Source organism: Atractosteus spatula, assembly GCF_055471065.1.
Source record: "Atractosteus spatula isolate fAtrSpa1 chromosome 10 unlocalized genomic scaffold, fAtrSpa1.hap1 SUPER_10_unloc_8, whole genome shotgun sequence".
Classification (NCBI taxonomy): Eukaryota; Metazoa; Chordata; class Actinopteri; order Semionotiformes; family Lepisosteidae; genus Atractosteus; species Atractosteus spatula.
The window spans coordinates 710,892-736,065 of record NW_028296628.1 but is presented as its reverse complement, the minus strand read 5'-3'; the positions used below and the strand labels follow the sequence as shown (position 1 = coordinate 736,065).

Here is a 25,174-nt window from a genome sequence, read left to right as displayed (position 1 = left end):
CCCCGCTGGATGCTAATCTTTCTGTTGTTGTTGCAGGTCCTGCGCTGCTTTTGAGCCGACAGAGCTCGTCCTGGTCTGTCGGCACAGCCCAATTGCAAATGATCGGCTCCGCGTACAGAAGGAACGTGCGTTTGGTACAAGAGTGCATGAAGGCACCGGAAATACATTGGGAACAAATGACCGGTCGCTCAAGACCTCTGTGAAGTACAGGAGCGTGCAAAAAGAGGCTGTTTCCGCCCGGTCCCGAACCGGGGACCTTTCGCGTGTGAGGCGAACGTGATAGCCGCTACACTACGGAAACCTGCAGGGACCGCTGCTGGTGTCTCGCTTGCGTTTCGGGCTGAGAAAGGGAAGCGTCACTTTAGGCAGGGGGCGCTGGAGAGAGGAACAAAGGGCGCGATGAAACAAAATGCCGAAACCCGGGATCAAACCAGGGACTTTTAGATCTTCAGTCTAACGCTCTCCCAACTGACCTATTTCGGCAGTGCGCAGAGCCCACAGCCACCTGCTCCAGCCTTCCTGTGTTGCGGCATGAGCGCACCAAGAGGAGCGGGAGAGTGTTGCAGGAACGTCACTCAGAAGGAAAGCCACCCAGCTGTGCCCTCTGAGCTCTGTCCAGCGCATCTTCCTCGCATGGACTCCTGCCTGCGACGGGCAGGAAACAATTAGCAAGAACAGAGCAGCACCCCATGGGTGTCTCATGACCACACCTTAGGTTGTGACACGTGCAGGTGTGAGGGGTTGCCGGGCTACTCTGGAGCAGAGCTTGGGCGGAGGGGGGGCGGGAAAGCAGACAAAGAGGTGACACCTCAAGGTCTGCACGATCACAGCTCTCCGCCGCCCCAGGCTTCCGCTCGATAAACTACTGGACACACCCGCCCCTCCTCACACAGACCGTGGAAAAGCCCCCGAGTGGGAGGGCTCTCTCTTCCTCCCAGGAGCTCTTGGACGCACAGACAGAGCGCGGGGAGCCGCCGCCTGCAAACACGGCTCCAGGCAGGACTCCACTCCGCAGGAGCCGCAGAGCAGAGGAGATGGGGGCAGCTTAGCTCCTGTGCAGAGACCTGAGCTGTTGTTGCTGCGGACGCTGTCTTTTCTGTTCTCGGGGTAGGAGTGAATGTTGAGTTGCCCTTAGAAATGAAGCAGAGCACTTCAACGGCACGGGTGTGTGTGCGTGCGCCCTGGTGATTCTGGGAGACAGATCGAACCTGGGCTAAAAGAGAGGGGGCTTAGCCCTCTTCCATTTGCTAGTTCAGAGTTGTACAACCCATCTGTATCTGCTAGGCGGCGCAGTCGTCGTGCACAAAGAACGCTTTGAAAAGCGTCAAAAGCAAGTCATTCCGAGTTGGTCGTTTGTGTTTTCCGTTCAGACGCGAAATGCTGACATGATCTCTCGGCTCCTCGGTTGTCATTTCTGTTCCGTAAAGGAATCACAGCACGCGTCGCCTTCCAGCACGCTGGGTCGGGACACGATGCCGAGGATCGGAGAGTGCGGTGTCTTCCTCGTTAGTATAGTGGCAAGTATCCCCGCCTGTCACGCGGGAGACCAGGGTTCGGTTCCCTGACGGGGAGTAGAAAGCTTTTCTTTTACCTCCTTAGAGAAAGGACTGCCTTTCACTTCTCTGTTTTCTTTCACAGCGCCGTGCACCTTTTCATTGCTCTCGCTTTCAGAGCCTCCGCACGGCACACGACTCGACATCAGGAAGCACATTGAAGTGAAAGCAGGAAGCGCTGCGACATGCACTGTGCAGATCCCGCCACACTAAGAGGTGAGTGGGTCTGTTCGATGCACAAAGAACGCTTTGAAAGCATCAAAGGCAAATCATTCCGAGTTGGTCGTTTGTGTTTTCTGTTCAGACGCGAAATGCTGAAATGATCTCTCGGCTCCTCGGTTGTCATTTCTGCTCCGTAAAGGAATCACAGCAGGCGTCGGCTTCCAGCACGGTGGGTCGGGACACGATGCCGGGGGTCGGAGAGAGCGATGTCTTCCTCGTTAGTATAGTGGTGATTATCCGCACCTGTCACGCGGGAGACTGGGGTACATCAGGACGCGCATTGAAGTGAAAGCAGGATGCGCTGCGACATGCACTGTGCAGATCCCGCCACACTAAGAGGTGAGTGGGTCTGTTCGATCACTGCGCTAGGCGAATCCCCAATCCCCTTTTGTGCGTGCCGACAAAGGAAGCCGGTCTGTTTCCGCCCGGTTTCGAACCGGGGACCTTTCGCGTGTGAGGCGAACGTGATAACCACTACACTACGGAAACGGAGGCAATCCCTGCCCAGCGGCCCAGCGCTGAGCTTCGCCAATGCGATTCAGCTGCTTCCAGTGCCTTTATTGGAGTGCGCTGATGGACCGTGCTCTCTCTCCAGAGACCAGCACGCCTGTCATGGACGGAGCAGGAAAGGCGGCGCCACATTCTACAGCCCTCTCCACGCAATCGACGAAATCGGGCTACTGAAGTGGAGAAAATCGCCTCTCCAGAAAGTGCAAATATCATCTTGGAGAGTATAAATCCTATTGCCGAAGGTCAGCCCTGTCTACCAGAGTAACCCTCCCACCTCCTGCAGCGATGATCAGCTCGTCTCACACGCGAGAAGTCTTCGGTTGGAAACAAGCGCCCCCTCTTCTCGCGCGTTTTGCACGTTCGAGTGGTTTTAATGCGGCTCCTTCGTACACGGTGCTGATCTTTTGGAAAGCAGGAGGCAAAACTGACACGTTCCCATACCGGGAGTCAAACCCGGGCTGCCTGGGTGAAAACCAGGAATCCTAACCGCTAGACCATATGGGAGCACACAACCCCGCTGTTCCGGGCATCATGCAAGCAAACTACATAAATATGAGAAAACACGCAAGAGAGTTGTCACTCAGAGTGTCGAACGGTCGATGTATACTGGGGCTCAGTTGAAATGCAACGTCAGGACTTTTCCGAATTAGGTCACACGAAGAGAGCACAGCCTTTTCCGCCGTACCATGTGTGTATCGGTAACTCGCCGTGACCGTATAGTGGTCAGTACTTTGCGTTGTGGCCGCAACAACCCCGGTTCGAATCCGGGTCACGGCAGAATAGGGGCGTCTGCTTTTACTACTTGCGCGAATGAAGGCAAAAAAAAGCCAATCGATGTGAACGAACGGCGCTTTACAGAGGAGTACTGCCTGACTGGATCGTTGATGAACGACAGAGGCCACTCCGACCTCTTCTCGGTTTTCTTCAACGACTTACTAAGGATCTTCTTCACATTCGCCCATGCAGGGGAAGCCAGTTACACCAAAGCAAACGCAGGAAAGTGCATTTCAAGCAGAGACCAGGAGGGACTTGTTTACACCGAGAGTGGTCGGAGAATGGAACAATGCGCCCAGCCCTGTTGCTGGAGCCGATTCTTGATGAGATCTTGGGCTCACTGGATGCTAATCTTTCTGTTGTTCTTGCAGGTCCTGCGCTGCTTTTGAGCCGACAGAGCTCGTCCTGGTCTGTCGGCACAGCCCAATTGCAAATGATCGGCTCCGCGTACAGAAGGAACGTGCGTTTGGTACAAGAGTGCATGAAGGCACCGGAAATACATTGGGAACAAATGACCGGTCGCTCAAGACCTCTGTGAAGTACAGGAGCGTGCAACAAGAGGCTGTTTCCACCCGGTCTCGAACCGGGGACCTTTCGCGTGTTAGGCGAACGTGATAGCCGCTACACTACGGAAACCTGCAGGGACCGCTGCTGGTGTCTCGCTTGCGTTTCAGGCTGAGAAAGGGAAGCGTCACTTTAGGCACGGGGCGCTGGAGAGAGGAACAAAGGGCGCGATGAAACAAAATGCCGAAACCCGGGATCGAACCAGGGACCTTTAGATCTTCAGTCTAACGCTCTCCCAACTGAGCTATTTCGGCAGTGCACAGAGCCCACAGCCACCTGCTCCAGCGGCATGAGCGCACCAAGAGGAGCGGGAGAGTGTTGCAGGAACGTCACTCAGAAGGAAAGCCACCCAGCTGCGCCCTCTGAGCTCTGTCCAGCGCATCTTCCTCGCATGGACTCCTGCCTGCGACGGGCAGGAAACAATTAGCAAGAACAGAACAGCACCCCATGGGTGTCTCATGACCACACCTTAGGTTGTGACACGTGCAGGTGTGAGGGGTTGCCGGGCTACTCTGGAGCAGAGCTTGGGCGGAGGGGGGGCGGGAAAGCAGACAAAGAGGTGACACCTCAAGGTCTGCACGATCACAGCTCTCCGCCGCCCCAGGCTTCCGCTCGATAAGCTACTGGACACACCCGCCCCTCCTCACACAGACCGTGGAAAAGCCCCCGAGTGGGAGGGCTCTCTCTTCCTCCCAGGAGCTCTTGGACACGACGCACAGACAGAGCGCGGGGAGCCGCCGCCTGCAAACACGGCTCCAGGCAGGACTCCACTCCACAGGAGCCGCAGAGCAGAGGAGATGGGGGCAGCTTAGTTCCTGTGCAGAGACCTGAGCTGTTGTTGCTGCGGACGCTGTCTTTTCTGTTCTCGGGGTAGGAGTGAATGTTGAGTTGCCCTTAGAAATGAAGCAGAGCACTTCAACGGCACGGGTGTGTGTGTGTGCGTGCGCCCTGGTGATTCTGGGAGACAGATCGAACCTGGGCTAAAAGAGAGGGGGCTTAGCCCTCTTCCATTTGCTAGTTCAGAGTTGTACAACCCATTTGTATCTGCTAGGCGGCGCAGTCATCGTGCACAAAGAACGCTTTGAAAAGCGTCAAAAGCAAGTCATTCCGAGTTGGTCGTTTGTGTTTTCCGTTCAGACGCGAAATGCTGAAATGATCTCTCGGCTCCTCGGTTGTCATTTCTGCTCCGTAAAGGAATCACAGCACGCGTCGCCTTCCAGCACGCTGGGTCGGGACACGATGCCGGGGATCGAAGGGTGTGATGTCTTCCTCGTTAGTATAGTGGCGAGTATCCTTGCCTGTCACGCGTGAGACCGGGGTTCGATTCCCCGACGGGGAGTAGAAAGCTTTTCTTTTACCTCCTTAGAGAAAGGACTGCCTTTCACTTCTCTGTTTTCTTTCACAGCGTCGTGCACCTTTTCATTGCTCTCGCTTTCAGAGCCTCCGCACGGCACACGACTCGACATCAGAAAGCACATTGAAGTGAAAGCAGGAAGCGCTGCGACATGCAGTGTGCAGATCCCGCCACACTAAGAGGTGAGTGGGTCTGTTCGATGCACAAAGAACGCTTTGATAAGCGTCAAAGGCAAGTCATTCCGAGTTGGTCGTTTGTGTTTTCTGTTCAGACGCGAAATGCTGAAATGATCTCTCGGCTCCTCGGTTGTCATTTCTGCTCCGTAAAGGAATCACAGCACGCGTCGGCTTCCAGCACGGTGGGTCGGGACACGATGCCGGGGGTCGAAGGGTGTGATGTCTTCCTCGTTAGTATAGTGGTGATTATCCCCACCTGTCACGCGGGAGACTGGGGTACATCAGGACGCGCATTGGAGTGAAAGCAGGATGCGCTGCGACATGCACTGTGCAGATCCCGCCACACTAAGAGGTGAGTGGGTCTGTGCGATCACAGCGCTAGGCGAATCCCCAATCCCCTTTTGTGCGTGGCGACAAAAGAAGCCGGTCTGTTTCCGCCCAGTTTCGAACCATTGACTTTTCGCGTGGGAGGCAAACGTGATAACCACTACACTACGGAAACGGTAGCAAACCCTTCCCAGCGGCCCAGTGCTGAGCTTCGCCAATGCGATTCAGCTGCTTCCAGTGCCTTTATTGGAGTGCGCTGATGGACCGTGCTCTCTCTCCAGAGACCATCACGCCTGTCATGGACGGAGCAGGAAAAGCGGCGCCACATTCTACAGCCCTCTCCACGCAATCGACGAAATCGGGCTACTGAAGTGGAGAAAATCGCCTCTCCAGAAAGTGCAAATATCATCTTGGAGAGTATAAATCCTATTGCCGAAGGTCAGCCCTGTCTACCAGAGTAACCCTCCCACCTCCTGCAGCGATGATCAGCTCGTCTCACACGCGAGAAGTCTTCGGTTGGAAACAAGCGCCCCCTCTTCTCGCGCGTTTTGCACGTTCGAGTGGTTTTAATGCGGCTCCTTCGTACACGGTGCTGATCTTTTGGAAAGCAGGAGGCAAAACTGACACGTTCCCATACCGGGAGTCAAACCCGGGCCGCCTGGGTGAAAACCAGGAATCCTAACCGCTAGACCATATGGGAGCACACAACCCCGCTGTTCCGGGCATCATGCAAGCAAACTACATAAATATGAGAAAACACGCAAGAGAGTTGTCACTCAGAGTGTCGAAGGGTCGATGTATACTGGGGCTCAGTTGAAATGCAACGTCAGGACTTTTCCGAATTAGGTCACACGAAGAGAGCACAGCCTTTTCCGCCCTACCATGTGTGTATCGGTAACTCGCCGTGATCGTATAGTGGTCAGTACTTTGCGTTGTGGCCGCAACAACCCCGGTTCGAATCCGGGTCACGGCAGAATAGGGGCGTCTACTTTTACTACTTGCGCGAATGAAGGCAAAAGAAAGCCAATCGATGTGAACGAACGGCGCTTTACAGAGGAGTACTGCCTGACTGGATCGTTGATGAACGACAGAGGCCACTCCGACCTCTTCTCGGTTTTCTTCAACGACTTACTAAGGATCTTCTTCACATTCGCCCATGCAGGGGAAGCCAGTTACACCAAAGCAAACGCAGGAAAGTGCATTTCAAGCAGAGACCAGGAGGGACTTGTTTACACCGAGAGTGGTCGGAGAATGGAACAATGCGCCCAGCCCTGTTGCTGGAGCCGATTCTTGATGAGATCTTGGGCTCACTGGATGCTAATCTTTCTGTTGTTCTTGCAGGTCCTGCGCTGCTTTTGAGCCGACAGAGCTCGTCCTGGTCTGTCGGCACAGCCCAATTGCAAATGATCGGCTCCGCGTACAGAAGGAACGTGCGTTTGGTACAAGAGTGCATGAAGGCACCGGAAATACATTGGGAACAAATGACCGGTCGCTCAAGACCTCTGTGAAGTACAGGAGCGTGCAACAAGAGGCTGTTTCCGCCCGGTCTCGAACCGGGGACCTTTCGCGTGTTAGGCGAACGTGATAGCCGCTACACTACGGAAACCTGCAGGGACCGCTGCTGGTGTCTCGCTTGCGTTTCGGGCTGAGAAAGGGAAGCGTCACTTTAGGCAGGGGGCGCTGGAGAGAGGAACAAAGGGCGCGATGAAACAAAATGCCAAAACCCGGGATCGAACCAGGGACCTTTAGATCTTCAGTCTAACGCTCTCCCAACTGAGCTATTTCGGCAGTGCACAGAGCCCACAGCCACCTGCTCCAGCGGCATGAGCGCACCAAGAGGAGCGGGAGAGTGTTGCAGGAACGTCACTCAGAAGGAAAGCCACCCAGCTGCGCCCTCTGAGCTCTGTCCAGCGCATCTTCCTCGCATGGACTCCTGCCTGCGACGGGCAGGAAACAATTAGCAAGAACAGAACAGCACCCCATGGGTGTCTCATGACCACACCTTAGGTTGTGACACGTGCAGGTGTGAGGGGTTGCCGGGCTACTCTGGAGCAGAGCTTGGGCGGAGGGGGGGCGGGAAAGCAGACAAAGAGGTGACACCTCAAGGTCTGCACGATCACAGCTCTCCGCCGCCCCAGGCTTCCGCTCGATAAGCTACTGGACACACCCGCCCCTCCTCACACAGACCGTGGAAAAGCCCCCGAGTGGGAGGGCTCTCTCTTCCTCCCAGGAGCTCTTGGACACGACGCACAGACAGAGCGCGGGGAGCCGCCGCCTGCAAACACGGCTCCAGGCAGGACTCCACTCCACAGGAGCCGCAGAGCAGAGGAGATGGGGGCAGCTTAGTTCCTGTGCAGAGACCTGAGCTGTTGTTGCTGCGGACGCTGTCTTTTCTGTTCTCGGGGTAGGAGTGAATGTTGAGTTGCCCTTAGAAATGAAGCAGAGCACTTCAACGGCACGGGTGTGTGTGTGTGCGTGCGCCCTGGTGATTCTGGGAGACAGATCGAACCTGGGCTAAAAGAGAGGGGGCTTAGCCCTCTTCCATTTGCTAGTTCAGAGTTGTACAACCCATTTGTATCTGCTAGGCGGCGCAGTCGTCGTGCACAAAGAACGCTTTGAAAAGCGTCAAAAGCAAGTCATTCCGAGTTGGTCGTTTGTGTTTTCCGTTCAGACGCGAAATGCTGAAATGATCTCTCGGCTCCTCGGTTGTCATTTCTGCTCCGTAAAGGAATCACAGCACGCGTCGCCTTCCAGCACGCTGGGTCGGGACACGATGCCGGGGATCGAAGGGTGTGACGTCTTCCTCGTTAGTATAGTGGCGAGTATCCTTGCCTGTCACGCGTGAGACCGGGGTTCGATTCCCCGACGGGGAGTAGAAAGCTTTTCTTTTACCTCCTTAGAGAAAGGACTGCCTTTCACTTCTCTGTTTTCTTTCACAGCGTCGTGCACCTTTTCATTGCTCTCGCTTTCAGAGCCTCCGCACGGCACACGACTCGACATCAGAAAGCACATTGAAGTGAAAGCAGGAAGCGCTGCGACATGCACTGTGCAGATCCCGCCACACTAAGAGGTGAGTGGGTCTGTTCGATGCACAAAGAACGCTTTGATAAGCGTCAAAGGCAAGTCATTCCGAGTTGGTCGTTTGTGTTTTCTGTTCAGACGCGAAATGCTGAAATGATCTCTCGGCTCCTCGGTTGTCATTTCTGCTCCGTAAAGGAATCACAGCACGCGTCGGCTTCCAGCACGGTGGGTCGGGACACGATGCCGGGGGTCGAAGGGTGCGATGTCTTCCTCGTTAGTATAGTGGTGATTATCCCCACCTGTCACGCGGGAGACTGGGGTACATCAGGACGCGCATTGGAGTGAAAGCAGGATGCGCTGCGACATGCACTGTGCAGATCCCGCCACACTAAGAGGTGAGTGAGTCTGTGCGATCACAGCGCTAGGCGAATCCCCAATCCCCTTTTGTGCGTGGCGACAAAAGAAGCCGGTCTGTTTCCGCCCAGTTTCGAACCATTGACTTTTCGCGTGGGAGGCAAACGTGATAACCACTACACTACGGAAACGGTAGCAAACCCTTCCCAGCGGCCCAGTGCTGAGCTTCGCCAATGCGATTCAGCTGCTTCCAGTGCCTTTATTGGAGTGCGCTGATGGACCGTGCTCTCTCTCCAGAGACCAGCACGCCTGTCATGGACGGAGCAGGAAAAGCGGCGCCACATTCTACAGCCCTCTCCACGCAATCGACGAAATCGGGCTACTGAAGTGGAGAAAATCGCCTCTCCAGAAAGTGCAAATATCATCTTGGAGAGTATAAATCCTATTGCCGAAGGTCAGCCCTGTCTACCAGAGTAACCCTCCCACCTCCTGCAGCGATGATCAGCTCGTCTCACACGCGAGAAGTCTTCGGTTGGAAACAAGCGCCCCCTCTTCTCGCGCGTTTTGCACGTTCGAGTGGTTTTAATGCGGCTCCTTCGTACACGGTGCTGATCTTTTGGAAAGCAGGAGGCAAAACTGACACGTTCCCATACCGGGAGTCAAACCCGGGCCGCCTGGGTGAAAACCAGGAATCCTAACTGCTAGACCATATGGGAGCACACAACCCCGCTGTTCCGGGCATCATGCAAGCAAACTACATAAATATGAGAAAACACGCAAGAGAGTTGTCACTCAGAGTGTCGAAGGGTCGATGTATACTGGGGCTCAGTTGAAATGCAACGTCAGGACTTTTCCGAATTAGGTCACACGAAGAGAGCACAGCCTTTTCCGCCCTGCCACGTGGGTATCGGTAACTCGCCGTGATCGTATAGTGGTCAGTACTTTGCGTTGTGGCCGCAACAACCCCGGTTCGAATCCGGGTCACGGCAGAATAGGGGCGTCTGCTTTGACTACTTGCGCGAATGAAGGCAAAAAAAAGCCAATCGATGTGAACGAACGGCGCTTTACAGAGGAGTACTGCCTGACTGGATCGTTGATGAACGACAGAGGCCACTCTGACCTCTTCTCGGTTTTCTTCAATGACTTACTAAGGATCTTCTTCACATTCGCCCATGCAGGGGAAGCCAGTTACACCAAAGCAAACGCAGGAAAGTGCATTTCAAGCAGAGACCAGGAGGGACTTGTTTACACCGAGAGTGGTCGGAGAATGGAACAATGCGCCCAGCCCTGTTGCTGGAGCCGATTCTTGATGAGATCTTGGGCTCACTAAGAGGCCCCCGCTGGATGCTAATCTTTCTGTTGTTGTTGCAGGTCCTGCGCTGCTTTTGAGCCGACAGAGCTCGTCCTGGTCTGTCGGCACAGCCCAATTGCAAATGATCGGCTCCGCGTACAGAAGGAACGTGCGTTTGGTACAAGAGTGCATGAAGGCACCGGAAATACATTGGGAACAAATGACCGGTCGCTCAAGACCTCTGTGAAGTACAGGAGCGTGCAAAAAGAGGCTGTTTCCACCCGGTCTCGAACCGGGGACCTTTCGCGTGTGAGGCGAACGAGATAGCCGCTACACTACGGAAACCTGCAAGGACCGCTGCTGGTGTCTCGCTTGCGTTTCGGGCTGAGAAAGGGAAGCGTCACTTTAGGCAGGGGGCGCTGGAGAGAGGAACAAAGGGCGCGATGAAACAAAATGCCGAAACCCGGGATCAAACCAGGGACTTTTAGATCTTCAGTCTAACGCTCTCCCAACTGACCTATTTCGGCAGTGCGCAGAGCCCACAGCCACCTGCTCCAGCCTTCCTGTGTTGCGGCATGAGCGCACCAAGAGGAGCGGGAGAGTGTTGCAGGAACGTCACTCAGAAGGAAAGCCACCCAGCTGTGCCCTCTGAGCTCTGTCCAGCGCATCTTCCTCGCATGGACTCCTGCCTGCGAGGGGCAGGAAACAATTAGCAAGAACAGAGCAGCACCCCATGGGTGTCTCATGACCACACCTTAGGTTGTGACACGTGCAGGTGTGAGGGGTTGCCGGGCTACTCTGGAGCAGAGCTTGGGAGGAGGGGGGGCGGGAAAGCAGACAAAGAGGTGACACCTCAAGGTCTGCACGATCACAGCTCTCCGCCGCCCCAGGCTTCCGCTCGATAAGCTACTGGACACACCCGCCCCTCCTCACACAGACCGTGGAAAAGCCCCCGAGTGGGAGGGCTCTCTCTTCCTCCCAGGAGCTCTTGGACGCACAGACAGAGCGCGGGGAGCCGCCGCCTGCAAACACGGCTCCAGGCAGGACTCCACTCTGCAGGAGCCGCAGAGCAGAGGAGATGGGGGCAGCTTAGCTCCTGTGCAGAGACCTGAGCTGTTGTTGCTGCGGACGCTGTCTTTTCTGTTCTCGGGGTAGGAGTGAATGTTGAGTTGCCCTTAGAAATGAAGCAGAGCACTTCAACGGCACGGGTGTGTGTGTGTGCGTGCGCCCTGGTGATTCTGGGAGACAGATCGAACCTGGGCTAAAAGAGAGGGGGCTTAGCCCTCTTCCATTTGCTAGTTCAGAGTTGTACAACCCATCTGTATCTGCTAGGCGGCGCAGTCGTCGTGCACAAAGAACGCTTTGAAAAGCGTCAAAAGCAAGTCATTCCGAGTTGGTCGTTTGTGTTTTCCGTTCAGACGCGAAATGCTGACATGATCTCTCGGCTCCTCGGTTGTCATTTCTGTTCCGTAAAGGAATCACAGCACGCGTCGCCTTCCAGCACGCTGGGTCGGGACACGATGCCGAGGATCGGAGAGTGCGGTGTCTTCCTCGTTAGTATAGTGGCAAGTATCCCCGCCTGTCACGCGGGAGACCAGGGTTCGATTCCCTGACGGGGAGTAGAAAGCTTTTCTTTTACCTCCTTAGAGAAAGGACTGCCTTTCACTTCTCTGTTTTCTTTCACAGCGCCGTGCACCTTTTCATTGCTCTCGCTTTCAGAGCCTCCGCACGGCACACGACTCGACATCAGGAAGCACATTGAAGTGAAAGCAGGAAGCGCTGCGACATGCACTGTGCAGATCCCGCCACACTAAGAGGTGAGTGGGTCTGTTCGATGCACAAAGAACGCTTTGAAAGCATCAAAGGCAAATCATTCCGAGTTGGTCGTTTGTGTTTTCTGTTCAGACGCGAAATGCTGAAATGATCTCTCGGCTCCTCGGTTGTCATTTCTGCTCCGTAAAGGAATCACAGCAGGCGTCGGCTTCCAGCACGGTGGGTCGGGACACGATGCCGGGGGTCGGAGAGAGCGATGTCTTCCTCGTTAGTATAGTGGTGATTATCCGCACCTGTCACGCGGGAGACTGGGGTACATCAGGACGCGCATTGAAGTGAAAGCAGGATGCGCTGCGACATGCACTGTGCAGATCCCGCCACACTAAGAGGTGAGTGGGTCTGTTCGATCACTGCGCTAGGCGAATCCCCAATCCCCTTTTGTGCGTGCCGACAAAGGAAGCCGGTCTGTTTCCGCCCGGTTTCGAACCGGGGACCTTTCGCGTGTGAGGCGAACGTGATAACCACTACACTACGGAAACGGTGGCAATCCCTGCCCAGCGGCCCAGCGCTGAGCTTCGCCAATGCGATTCAGCTGCTTCCAGTGCCTTTATTGGAGTGCGCTGATGGACCGTGCTCTCTCTCCAGAGACCAGCACGCCTGTCATGGACGGAGCAGGAAAGGCGGCGCCACATTCTACAGCCCTCTCCACGCAATCGACGAAATCGGGCTACTGAAGTGGAGAAAATCGCCTCTCCAGAAAGTGCAAATATCATCTTGGAGAGTATAAATCCTATTGCCGAAGGTCAGCCCTGTCTACCAGAGTAACCCTCCCACCTCCTGCAGGGATGATCAGCTCGTCTCACACGCGAGAAGTCTTCGGTTGGAAACAAGCGCCCCCTCTTCTCGCGCGATTTGCACGTTCGAGTGGTTTTAATGCGGCTCCTTCGTACACGGTGCTGATCTTTTGGAAAGCAGGAGGCAAAACTGACAGGTTCCCATACCGGGAGTCGATCCCAGGCCGCCCGGGTGAAAACCAGAAATCCTAACCGCTAGACCATATGGGAGCACACACCCCTGCTGTTCCGGGCATCATGCAAGCAAACTACATAAATATGAGAAAACGCGCAAGAGAGTTGTCACTCAGAGTGTCGAAGGGTCGATGTATACTGGGGCTCAGTTGAAATGCAACGTCAGGACTTTTCCGAATTAGATCACACGAAGAGAGCACAGCCTTTTCCGCCCTGCCACGTGGGTATCGGTAACTCGCCGTGATCGTATAGTGGTCAGTACTTTGCGTTGTGGCCGCAACAACCCCGGTTCGAATCCGGGTCACGGCAGAATAGGGGCGTCTGCTTTGACTACTTGCGCGAATGAAGGCAAAAAAAAGCCAATCGATGTGAACGAACGGCGCTTTACAGAGGAGTACTGCCTGACTGGATCGTTGATGAACGACAGAGGCCACTCTGACCTCTTCTCGGTTTTCTTCAATGACTTACTAAGGATCTTCTTCACATTCGCCCATGCAGGGGAAGCCAGTTACACCAAAGCAAACGCAGGAAAGTGCATTTCAAGCAGAGACCAGGAGGGACTTGTTTACACCGAGAGTGGTCGGAGAATGGAACAATGCGCCCAGCCCTGTTGCTGGAGCCGATTCTTGATGAGATCTTGGGCTCACTAAGAGGCCCCCGCTGGATGCTAATCTTTCTGTTGTTGTTGCAGGTCCTGCGCTGCTTTTGAGCCGACAGAGCTCGTCCTGGTCTGTCGGCACAGCCCAATTGCAAATGATCGGCTCCGCGTACAGAAGGAACGTGCGTTTGGTACAAGAGTGCATGAAGGCACCGGAAATACATTGGGAACAAATGACCGGTCGCTCAAGACCTCTGTGAAGTACAGGAGCGTGCAAAAAGAGGCTGTTTCCACCCGGTCTCGAACCGGGGACCTTTCGCGTGTGAGGCGAACGAGATAGCCGCTACACTACGGAAACCTGCAAGGACCGCTGCTGGTGTCTCGCTTGCGTTTCGGGCTGAGAAAGGGAAGCGTCACTTTAGGCAGGGGGCGCTGGAGAGAGGAACAAAGGGCGCGATGAAACAAAATGCCGAAACCCGGGATCAAACCAGGGACTTTTAGATCTTCAGTCTAACGCTCTCCCAACTGACCTATTTCGGCAGTGCGCAGAGCCCACAGCCACCTGCTCCAGCCTTCCTGTGTTGCGGCATGAGCGCACCAAGAGGAGCGGGAGAGTGTTGCAGGAACGTCACTCAGAAGGAAAGCCACCCAGCTGTGCCCTCTGAGCTCTGTCCAGCGCATCTTCCTCGCATGGACTCCTGCCTGCGAGGGGCAGGAAACAATTAGCAAGAACAGAGCAGCACCCCATGGGTGTCTCATGACCACACCTTAGGTTGTGACACGTGCAGGTGTGAGGGGTTGCCGGGCTACTCTGGAGCAGAGCTTGGGAGGAGGGGGGGCGGGAAAGCAGACAAAGAGGTGACACCTCAAGGTCTGCACGATCACAGCTCTCCGCCGCCCCAGGCTTCCGCTCGATAAGCTACTGGACACACCCGCCCCTCCTCACACAGACCGTGGAAAAGCCCCCGAGTGGGAGGGCTCTCTCTTCCTCCCAGGAGCTCTTGGACGCACAGACAGAGCGCGGGGAGCCGCCGCCTGCAAACACGGCTCCAGGCAGGACTCCACTCCGCAGGAGCCGCAGAGCAGAGGAGATGGGGGCAGCTTAGCTCCTGTGCAGAGACCTGAGCTGTTGTTGCTGCGGACGCTGTCTTTTCTGTTCTCGGGGTAGGAGTGAATGTTGAGTTGCCCTTAGAAATGAAGCAGAGCACTTCAACGGCACGGGTGTGTGTGTGTGCGTGCGCCCTGGTGATTCTGGGAGACAGATCGAACCTGGGCTAAAAGAGAGGGGGCTTAGCCCTCTTCCATTTGCTAGTTCAGAGTTGTACAACCCATCTGTATCTGCTAGGCGGCGCAGTCGTCGTGCACAAAGAACGCTTTGAAAAGCGTCAAAAGCAAGTCATTCCGAGTTGGTCGTTTGTGTTTTCCGTTCAGACGCGAAATGCTGACATGATCTCTCGGCTCCTCGGTTGTCATTTCTGTTCCGTAAAGGAATCACAGCACGCGTCGCCTTCCAGCACGCTGGGTCGGGACACGATGCCGAGGATCGGAGAGTGCGGTGTCTTCCTCGTTAGTATAGTGGCAAGTATCCCCGCCTGTCACGCGGGAGACCAGGGTTCGATTCCCTGACGGGGAGTAGAAAGCTTTTCTTTTACCTCCTTAGAGAAAGGACTGCCTTTCACTTCTCTGTTTTCTTTCACAGCGCCGTGCACCTTTTCATTGCTCTCGCTTTCAGAGCCTCCGCACGGCACACGACTCGACATCAGGAAGCACATTGAAGTGAAAGCAGGAAGCGCTGCGACATGCACTGTGCAGATCCCGCCACACTAAGAGGTGAGTGGGTCTGTTCGATGCACAAAGAACGCTTTGAAAGCATCAAAGGCAAATCATTCCGAGTTGGTCGTTTGTCATTTCTGCTCCGTAAAGGAATCACAGCAGGCGTCGGCTTCCAGCCGGTGGGTCGGGACACGATGCCGGGGGTCGGAGAGAGCGATGTCTTCCTCGTTAGTATAGTGGTGATTATCCGCACCTGTCACGCGCGAGACTGGGGTACATCAGGACGCGCATTGAAGTGAAAGCAGGATGCGCTGCGACATGCACTGTGCAGATCCCGCCACACTAAGAGGTGAGTGGGTCTGTTCGATCACTGCGCTAGGCGAATCCCCAATCCCCTTTTGTGCGTGCCGACAAAGGAAGCCCGTCTGTTTCCGCCCGGTTTCGAACCGGGGACCTTTCGCGTGTGAGGCGAACGTGATAACCACTACACTACGGAAACGGTGGCAATCCCTGCCCAGCGGCCCAGCGCTGAGCTTCGCCAATGCGATTCAGCTGCTTCCAGTGCCTTTATTGGAGTGCGCTGATGGACCGTGCTCTCTCTCCAGAGACCAGCACGCCTGTCATGGACGGAGCAGGAAAGGCGGCGCCACATTCTACAGCCCTCTCCACGCAATCGACGAAATCGGGCTACTGAAGTGGAGAAAATCGCCTCTCCAGAAAGTGCAAATATCATCTTGGAGAGTATAAATCCTATTGCCGAAGGTCAGCCCTGTCTACCAGAGTAACCCTCCCACCTCCTGCAGGGATGATCAGCTCGTCTCACACGCGAGAAGTCTTCGGTTGGAAACAAGCGCCCCCTCTTCTCGCGCGATTTGCACGTTCGAGTGGTTTTAATGCGGCTCCTTCGTACACGGTGCTGATCTTTTGGAAAGCAGGAGGCAAAACTGACAGTTTCCCATACCGGGAGTCGATCCCAGGCCGCCCGGGTGAAAACCAGAAATCCTAACCGCTAGACCATATGGGAGCACACACCCCTGCTGTTCCGGGCATCATGCAAGCAAACTACATAAATATGAGAAAACGCGCAAGAGAGTTGTCACTCAGAGTGTCGAAGGGTCGATGTATACTGGGGCTCAGTTGAAATGCAACGTCAGGACTTTTCCGAATTAGATCACACGAAGAGAGCACAGCCTTTTCCGGCCTGCCACGTGGGTATCGGTAACTCGCCGTGATCGTATAGTGGTCAGTACTTTGCGTTGTGGCCGCAACAACCCCGGTTCGAATCCGGGTCACGGCAGAATAGGGGCGTCTGCTTTGACTACTTGCGCGAATGAAGGCAAAAAAAAGCCAATCGATGTGAACGAACGGCGCTTTACAGAGGAGTACTGCCTGACTGGATCGTTGATGAACGACAGAGGCCACTCTGACCTCTTCTCGGTTTTCTTCAATGACTTACTAAGGATCTTCTTCACATTCGCCCATGCAGGGGAAGCCAGTTACACCAAAGCAAACGCAGGAAAGTGCATTTCAAGCAGAGACCAGGAGGGACTTGTTTACACCGAGAGTGGTCGGAGAATGGAACAATGCGCCCAGCCCTGTTGCTGGAGCCGATTCTTGATGAGATCTTGGGCTCACTAAGAGGCCCCCGCTGGATGCTAATCTTTCTGTTGTTGTTGCAGGTCCTGCGCTGCTTTTGAGCCGACAGAGCTCGTCCTGGTCTGTCGGCACAGCCCAATTGCAAATGATCGGCTCCGCGTACAGAAGGAACGTGCGTTTGGTACAAGAGTGCATGAAGGCACCGGAAATACATTGGGAACAAATGACCGGTCGCTCAAGACCTCTGTGAAGTACAGGAGCGTGCAAAAAGAGGCTGTTTCCACCCGGTCTCGAACCGGGGACCTTTCGCGTGTGAGGCGAACGAGATAGCCGCTACACTACGGAAACCTGCAAGGACCGCTGCTGGTGTCTCGCTTGCGTTTCGGGCTGAGAAAGGGAAGCGTCACTTTAGGCAGGGGGCGCTGGAGAGAGGAACAAAGGGCGCGATGAAACAAAATGCCGAAACCCGGGATCAAACCAGGGACTTTTAGATCTTCAGTCTAACGCTCTCCCAACTGACCTATTTCGGCAGTGCGCAGAGCCCACAGCCACCTGCTCCAGCCTTCCTGTGTTGCGGCATGAGCGCACCAAGAGGAGCGGGAGAGTGTTGCAGGAACGTCACTCAGAAGGAAAGCCACCCAGCTGTGCCCTCTGAGCTCTGTCCAGCGCATCTTCCTCGCATGGACTCCTGCCTGCGAGGGGCAGGAAACAATTAGCAAGAACAGAGCAGCACCCCATGGGTGTCTCATGACCACACCTTAGGTTGTGACACGTGCAGGTGTGAGGGGTTGCCGGGCTACTCTGGAGCAGAGCTTGGGCGGAGGGGGGGCGGGAAAGCAGACAAAGAGGTGACACCTCAAGGTCTGCACGATCACAGCTCTCCGCCGCCCCAGGCTTCCGCTCGATAAGCTACTGGACACACCCGCCCCTCCTCACACAGACCGTGGAAAAGCCCCCGAGTGGGAGGGCTCTCTCTTCCTCCCAGGAGCTCTTGGACGCACAGACAGAGCGCGGGGAGCCGCCGCCTGCAAACACGGCTCCAGGCAGGACTCCACTCCGCAGGAGCCGCAGAGCAGAGGAGATGGGGGCAGCTTAGCTCCTGTGCAGAGACCTGAGCTGTTGTTGCTGCGGACGCTGTCTTTTCTGTTCTCGGGGTAGGAGTGAATGTTGAGTTGCCCTTAGAAATGAAGCAGAGCACTTCAACGGCACGGGTGTGTGTGTGTGCGTGCGCCCTGGTGATTCTGGGAGACAGATCGAACCTGGGCTAAAAGAGAGGGGGCTTAGCCCTCTTCCATTTGCTAGTTCAGAGTTGTACAACCCATCTGTATCTGCTAGGCGGCGCAGTCGTCGTGCACAAAGAACGCTTTGAAAAGCGTCAAAAGCAAGTCATTCCGAGTTGGTCGTTTGTGTTTTCCGTTCAGACGCGAAATGCTGACATGATCTCTCGGCTCCTCGGTTGTCATTTCTGTTCCGTAAAGGAATCACAGCACGCGTCGCCTTCCAGCACGCTGGGTCGGGACACGATGCCGAGGATCGGAGAGTGCGGTGTCTTCCTCGTTAGTATAGTGGCAAGTATCCCCGCCTGTCACGCGGGAGACCAGGGTTCGATTCCCTGACGGGGAGTAGAAAGCTTTTCTTTTACCTCCTTAGAGAAAGGACTGCCTTTCACTTCTCTGTTTTCTTTCACAGCGCCGTGCACCTTTTCATTGCTCTCGCTTTCAGAGCCTCCGCACGGCACACGACTCGACATCAGGAAGCACATTGAAGTGAAAGCAGGAAGCGCTGCGACATGCACTGTGCAGATCCCGCCACACTAAGAGGTGAGTGGGTCTGTTCGACGCACAAAGAACGCTTTGAAAGCATCAAAGGCAAATCATTCCGAGTTGGTCGTTTGTGTTTTCTGTTCAGACGCGAAATGCTGAAATGATCTCTCGGCTCCTCGGTTGTCATTTCTGCTCCGTAAAGGAATCACAGCAGGCGTCGGCTTCCAGCACGGTGGGTCGGGACACGATGCCGGGGGTCGGAGAGAGCGATGTCTTCCTCGTTAGTATAGTGGTGATTATCCGCACCTGTCACGCGGGAGACTGGGGTACATCAGGACGCGCATTGAAGTGAAAGCAGGATGCGCTGCGACATGCACTGTGCAGATCCCGCCACACTAAGAGGTGAGTGGGTCTGTTCGATCACTGCGCTAGGCGAATCCCCAATCCCCTTTTGTGCGTGCCGACAAAGGAAGCCGGTCTGTTTCCGCCCGGTTTCGAACCGGGGACCTTTCGCGTGTGAGGCGAACGTGATAACCACTACACTACGGAAACGGTGGCAATCCCTGCCCAGCGGCCCAGCGCTGAGCTTCGCCAATGCGATTCAGCTGCTTCCAGTGCCTTTATTGGAGTGCGCTGATGGACCGTGCTCTCTCTCCAGAGACCAGCACGCCTGTCATGGACGGAGCAGGAAAGGCGGCGCCACATTCTACAGCCCTCTCCACGCAATCGACGAAATCGGGCTACTGAAGTGGAGAAAATCGCCTCTCCAGAAAGTGCAAATATCATCTTGGAGAGTATAAATCCTATTGCCGAAGGTCAGCCCTGTCTACCAGAGTAACCCTCCCACCTCCTGCAGGGATGATCAGCTCGTCTCACACGCGAGAAGTCTTCGGTTGGAAACAAGCGCCCCCTCTTCTCGCGCGTTTTGCACGTTCGAGTGGTTTTAATGCGGCTCCTTCGTACACGGTGCTGATCTTTTGGAAAGCAGGAGGCAAAACTGACACGTTCCCATACCGGGAGTCGAACCCGGGCCGCCTGGGTGAAAACCAGGAATCCTAACCGCTAGACCATATGGGAGCACACACCCCTGCTGTTCCGGGCATCATGCAAGCAAACTACATAAATATGAGAAAACGCGCAAGAGAGTTGTCACTCAGAGTGTCGAAGGGTCGATGTATACTGGGGCTCAGTTGAAATGCAACGTCAGGACTTTTCCGAATTAGGTCACACGAAGAGAGCACAGCCTTTTCCGGCCTGCCACGTGGGTATCGGTAACTCGCCGTGATCGTATAGTGGTCAGTACTTTGCGTTGTGGCCGCAACAACCCCGGTTCGAATCCGGGTCACGGCAGAATAGGGGCGTCTGCTTTGACTACTTGCGCGAATGAAGGCAAAAAAAAGCCAATCGATGTGAACGAACGGCGCTTTACAGAGGAGTACTGCCTGACTGGATCGTTGATGAACGACAGAGGCCACTCTGACCTCTTCTCGGTTTTCTTCAATGACTTACTAAGGATCTTCTTCACATTCGCCCATGCAGGGGAAGCCAGTTACACCAAAGCAAACGCAGGAAAGTGCATTTCAAGCAGAGACCAGGAGGGACTTGTTTACACCGAGAGTGGTCGGAGAATGGAACAATGCGCCCAGCCCTGTTGCTGGAGCCGATTCTTGATGAGATCTTGGGCTCACTAAGAGGCCCCCGCTGGATGCTAATCTTTCTGTTGTTGTTGCAGGTCCTGCGCTGCTTTTGAGCCGACAGAGCTCGTCCTGGTCTGTCGGCACAGCCCAATTGCAAATGATCGGCTCCGCGTACAGAAGGAACGTGCGTTTGGTACAAGAGTGCATGAAGGCACCGGAAATACATTGGGAACAAATGACCGGTCGCTCAAGACCTCTGTGAAGTACAGGAGCGTGCAAAAAGAGGCTGTTTCCGCCCGGTCCCGAACCGGGGACCTTTCGCGTGTGAGGCGAACGTGATAGCCGCTACACTACGGAAACCTGCAGGGACCGCTGCTGGTGTCTCGCTTGCGTTTCGGGCTGAGAAAGGGAAGCGTCACTTTAGGCAGGGGGCGCTGGAGAGAGGAACAAAGGGCGCGATGAAACAAAATGCCGAAACCCGGGATCAAACCAGGGACTTTTAGATCTTCAGTCTAACGCTCTCCCAACTGACCTATTTCGGCAGTGCGCAGAGCCCACAGCCACCTGCTCCAGCCTTCCTGTGTTGCGGCATGAGCGCACCAAGAGGAGCGGGAGAGTGTTGCAGGAACGTCACTCAGAAGGAAAGCCACCCAGCTGTGCCCTCTGAGCTCTGTCCAGCGCATCTTCCTCGCATGGACTCCTGCCTGCGACGGGCAGGAAACAATTAGCAAGAACAGAGCAGCACCCCATGGGTGTCTCATGACCACACCTTAGGTTGTGACACGTGCAGGTGTGAGGGGTTGCCGGGCTACTCTGGAGCAGAGCTTGGGCGGAGGGGGGGCGGGAAAGCAGACAAAGAGGTGACACCTCAAGGTCTGCACGATCACAGCTCTCCGCCGCCCCAGGCTTCCGCTCGATAAGCTACTGGACACACCCGCCCCTCCTCACACAGACCGTGGAAAAGCCCCCGAGTGGGAGGGCTCTCTCTTCCTCCCAGGAGCTCTTGGACGCACAGACAGAGCGCGGGGAGCCGCCGCCTGCAAACACGGCTCCAGGCAGGACTCCACTCCGCAGGAGCCGCAGAGCAGAGGAGATGGGGGCAGCTTAGCTCCTGTGCAGAGACCTGAGCTGTTGTTGCTGCGGACGCTGTCTTTTCTGTTCTCGGGGTAGGAGTGAATGTTGAGTTGCCCTTAGAAATGAAGCAGAGCACTTCAACGGCACGGGTGTGTGTGCGTGCGCCCTGGTGATTCTGGGAGACAGATCGAACCTGGGCTAAAAGAGAGGGGGCTTAGCCCTCTTCCATTTGCTAGTTCAGAGTTGTACAACCCATCTGTATCTGCTAGGCGGCGCAGTCGTCGTGCACAAAGAACGCTTTGAAAAGCGTCAAAAGCAAGTCATTCCGAGTTGGTCGTTTGTGTTTTCCGTTCAGACGCGAAATGCTGACATGATCTCTCGGCTCCTCGGTTGTCATTTCTGTTCCGTAAAGGAATCACAGCACGCGTCGCCTTCCAGCACGCTGGGTCGGGACACGATGCCGAGGATCGGAGAGTGCGGTGTCTTCCTCGTTAGTATAGTGGCAAGTATCCCTGCCTGTCACGCGGGAGACCAGGGTTCGGTTCCCTGACGGGGAGTAGAAAGCTTTTCTTTTACCTCCTTAGAGAAAGGACTGCCTTTCACTTCTCTGTTTTCTTTCACAGCGCCGTGCACCTTTTCATTGCTCTCGCTTTCAGAGCCTCCGCACGGCACACGACTCGACATCAGGAAGCACATTGAAGTGAAAGCAGGAAGCGCTGCGACATGCACTGTGCAGATCCCGCCACACTAAGAGGTGAGTGGGTCTGTTCGATGCACAAAGAACGCTTTGAAAGCATCAAAGGCAAATCATTCCGAGTTGGTCGTTTGTGTTTTCTGTTCAGACGCGAAATGCTGAAATGATCTCTCGGCTCCTCGGTTGTCATTTCTGCTCCGTAAAGGAATCACAGCAGGCGTCGGCTTCCAGCACGGTGGGTCGGGACACGATGCCGGGGGTCGGAGAGAGCGATGTCTTCCTCGTTAGTATAGTGGTGATTATCCGCACCTGTCACGCGGGAGACTGGGGTACATCAGGACGCGCATTGAAGTGAAAGCAGGATGCGCTGCGACATGCACTGTGCAGATCCCGCCACACTAAGAGGTGAGTGGGTCTGTTCGATCACTGCGCTAGGCGAATCCCCAATCCCCTTTTGTGCGTGCCGACAAAGGAAGCCGGTCTGTTTCCGCCCGGTTTCGAACCGGGGACCTTTCGCGTGTGAGGCGAACGTGATAACCACTACACTACGGAAACGGTGGCAATCCCTGCCCAGCGGCCCAGCGCTGAGCTTCGCCAATGCGATTCAGCTGCTTCCAGTGCCTTTATTGGAGTGCGCTGATGGACCGTGCTCTCTCTCCAGAGACCAGCACGCCTGTCATGGACGGAGCAGGAAAGGCGGCGCCACATTCTACAGCCCTCTCCACGCAATCGACGAAATCGGGCTACTGAAGTGGAGAAAATCGCCTCTCCAGAAAGTGCAAATATCATCTTGGAGAGTATAAATCCTATTGCCGAAGGTCAGCCCTGTCTACCAGAGTAACCCTCCCACCTCCTGCAGCGATGATCAGCTCGTCTCACACGCGAGAAGTCTTCGGTTGGAAACAAGCGCCCCCTCTTCTCGCGCGTTTTGCACGTTCGAGTGGTTTTAATGCGGCTCCTTCGTACACGGTGCTGATCTTTTGGAAAGCAGGAGGCAAAACTGACACGTTCCCATACCGGGAGTCAAACCCGGGCTGCCTGGGTGAAAACCAGGAATCCTAACTGCTAGACCATATGGGAGCACACAACCCCGCTGTTCCGGGCATCATGCAAGCAAACTACATAAATATGAGAAAACACGCAAGAGAGTTGTCACTCAGAGTGTCGAACGGTCGATGTATACTGGGGCTCAGTTGAAATGCAACGTCAGGACTTTTCCGAATTAGGTCACACGAAGAGAGCACAGCCTTTTCCGCCCTACCATGTGTGTATCGGTAACTCGCCGTGACCGTATAGTGGTCAGTACTTTGCGTTGTGGCCGCAACAACCCCGGTTCGAATCCGGGTCACGGCAGAATAGGGGCGTCTGCTTTTACTACTTGCGCGAATGAAGGCCAAAAAAAGCCAATCGATGTGAACGAACGGCGCTTTACAGAGGAGTACTGCCTGACTGGATCGTTGATGAACGACAGAGGCCACTCCGACCTCTTCTCGGTTTTCTTCAACGACTTACTAAGGATCTTCTTCACATTCGCCCATGCAGGGGAAGCCAGTTACACCAAAGCAAACGCAGGAAAGTGCATTTCAAGCAGAGACCAGGAGGGACTTGTTTACACCGAGAGTGGTCGGAGAATGGAACAATGCGCCCAGCCCTGTTGCTGGAGCCGATTCTTGATGAGATCTTGGGCTCACTGGATGCTAATCTTTCTGTTGTTCTTGCAGGTCCTGCGCTGCTTTTGAGCCGACAGAGCTCGTCCTGGTCTGTCGGCACAGCCCAATTGCAAATGATCGGCTCCGCGTACAGAAGGAACGTGCGTTTGGTACAAGAGTGCATGAAGGCACCGGAAATACATTGGGAACAAATGACCGGTCGCTCAAGACCTCTGTGAAGTACAGGAGCGTGCAACAAGAGGCTGTTTCCGCCCGGTCTCGAACCGGGGACCTTTCGCGTGTTAGGCGAACGTGATAGCCGCTACACTACGGAAACCTGCAGGGACCGCTGCTGGTGTCTCGCTTGCGTTTCGGGCTGAGAAAGGGAAGCGTCACTTTAGGCAGGGGGCGCTGGAGAGAGGAACAAAGGGCGCGATGAAACAAAATGCCGAAACCCGGGATCGAACCAGGGACCTTTAGATCTTCAGTCTAACGCTCTCCCAACTGAGCTATTTCGGCAGTGCACAGAGCCCACAGCCACCTGCTCCAGCGGCATGAGCGCACCAAGAGGAGCGGGAGAGTGTTGCAGGAACGTCACTCAGAAGGAAAGCCACCCAGCTGCGCCCTCTGAGCTCTGTCCAGCGCATCTTCCTCGCATGGACTCCTGCCTGCGACGGGCAGGAAACAATTAGCAAGAACAGAACAGCACCCCATGGGTGTCTCATGACCACACCTTAGGTTGTGACACGTGCAGGTGTGAGGGGTTGCCGGGCTACTCTGGAGCAGAGCTTGGGCGGAGGGGGGGCGGGAAAGCAGACAAAGAGGTGACACCTCAAGGTCTGCACGATCACAGCTCTCCGCCGCCCCAGGCTTCCGCTCGATAAGCTACTGGACACACCCGCCCCTCCTCACACAGACCGTGGAAAAGCCCCCGAGTGGGAGGGCTCTCTCTTCCTCCCAGGAGCTCTTGGACACGACGCACAGACAGAGCGCGGGGAGCCGCCGCCTGCAAACACGGCTCCAGGCAGGACTCCACTCCACAGGAGCCGCAGAGCAGAGGAGATGGGGGCAGCTTAGTTCCTGTGCAGAGACCTGAGCTGTTGTTGCTGCGGACGCTGTCTTTTCTGTTCTCGGGGTAGGAGTGAATGTTGAGTTGCCCTTAGAAATGAAGCAGAGCACTTCAACGGCACGGGTGTGTGTGTGTGCGTGCGCCCTGGTGATTCTGGGAGACAGATCGAACCTGGGCTAAAAGAGAGGGGGCTTAGCCCTCTTCCATTTGCTAGTTCAGAGTTGTACAACCCATTTGTATCTGCTAGGCGGCGCAGTCGTCGTGCACAAAGAACGCTTTGAAAAGCGTCAAAAGCAAGTCATTCCGAGTTGGTCGTTTGTGTTTTCCGTTCAGACGCGAAATGCTGAAATGATCTCTCGGCTCCTCGGTTGTCA

The 25,174-nt window shown here is 55.3% G+C and overlaps 8 non-coding genes across 8 annotated transcripts; all 8 read right to left on the bottom strand.

The window, feature by feature from the left end:
- Positions 1-2,191: 2,191 nt before the first annotated feature.
- On the bottom strand, positions 2,192-2,264 carry trnav-cac (transfer RNA valine (anticodon CAC)). The gene has a single exon. It is a non-coding gene; the product is annotated as a tRNA-Val (tRNA).
- Positions 2,265-3,804: 1,540 nt separating this feature from the next.
- On the bottom strand, positions 3,805-3,877 carry trnaf-gaa (transfer RNA phenylalanine (anticodon GAA)). The gene has a single exon. It is a non-coding gene; the product is annotated as a tRNA-Phe (tRNA).
- An 8,508-nt stretch (positions 3,878-12,385) lies between these two features.
- On the bottom strand, positions 12,386-12,458 carry trnav-cac (transfer RNA valine (anticodon CAC)). The gene has a single exon. It is a non-coding gene; the product is annotated as a tRNA-Val (tRNA).
- Positions 12,459-15,744: 3,286 nt separating this feature from the next.
- Positions 15,745-15,817, bottom strand: trnav-cac (transfer RNA valine (anticodon CAC)). Its single transcript has one exon. It is a non-coding gene; the product is annotated as a tRNA-Val (tRNA).
- Positions 15,818-19,156: 3,339 nt separating this feature from the next.
- Positions 19,157-19,229, bottom strand: trnav-cac (transfer RNA valine (anticodon CAC)). Its single transcript has one exon. It is a non-coding gene; the product is annotated as a tRNA-Val (tRNA).
- A 453-nt stretch (positions 19,230-19,682) lies between these two features.
- Positions 19,683-19,754, bottom strand: trnae-uuc (transfer RNA glutamic acid (anticodon UUC)). Its single transcript has one exon. It is a non-coding gene; the product is annotated as a tRNA-Glu (tRNA).
- A 2,810-nt stretch (positions 19,755-22,564) lies between these two features.
- trnav-cac (transfer RNA valine (anticodon CAC)) lies at positions 22,565-22,637 on the bottom strand. Its single transcript has one exon. It is a non-coding gene; the product is annotated as a tRNA-Val (tRNA).
- Positions 22,638-24,177: 1,540 nt separating this feature from the next.
- On the bottom strand, positions 24,178-24,250 carry trnaf-gaa (transfer RNA phenylalanine (anticodon GAA)). Its single transcript has one exon. It is a non-coding gene; the product is annotated as a tRNA-Phe (tRNA).
- Positions 24,251-25,174: the final 924 nt, after the last annotated feature.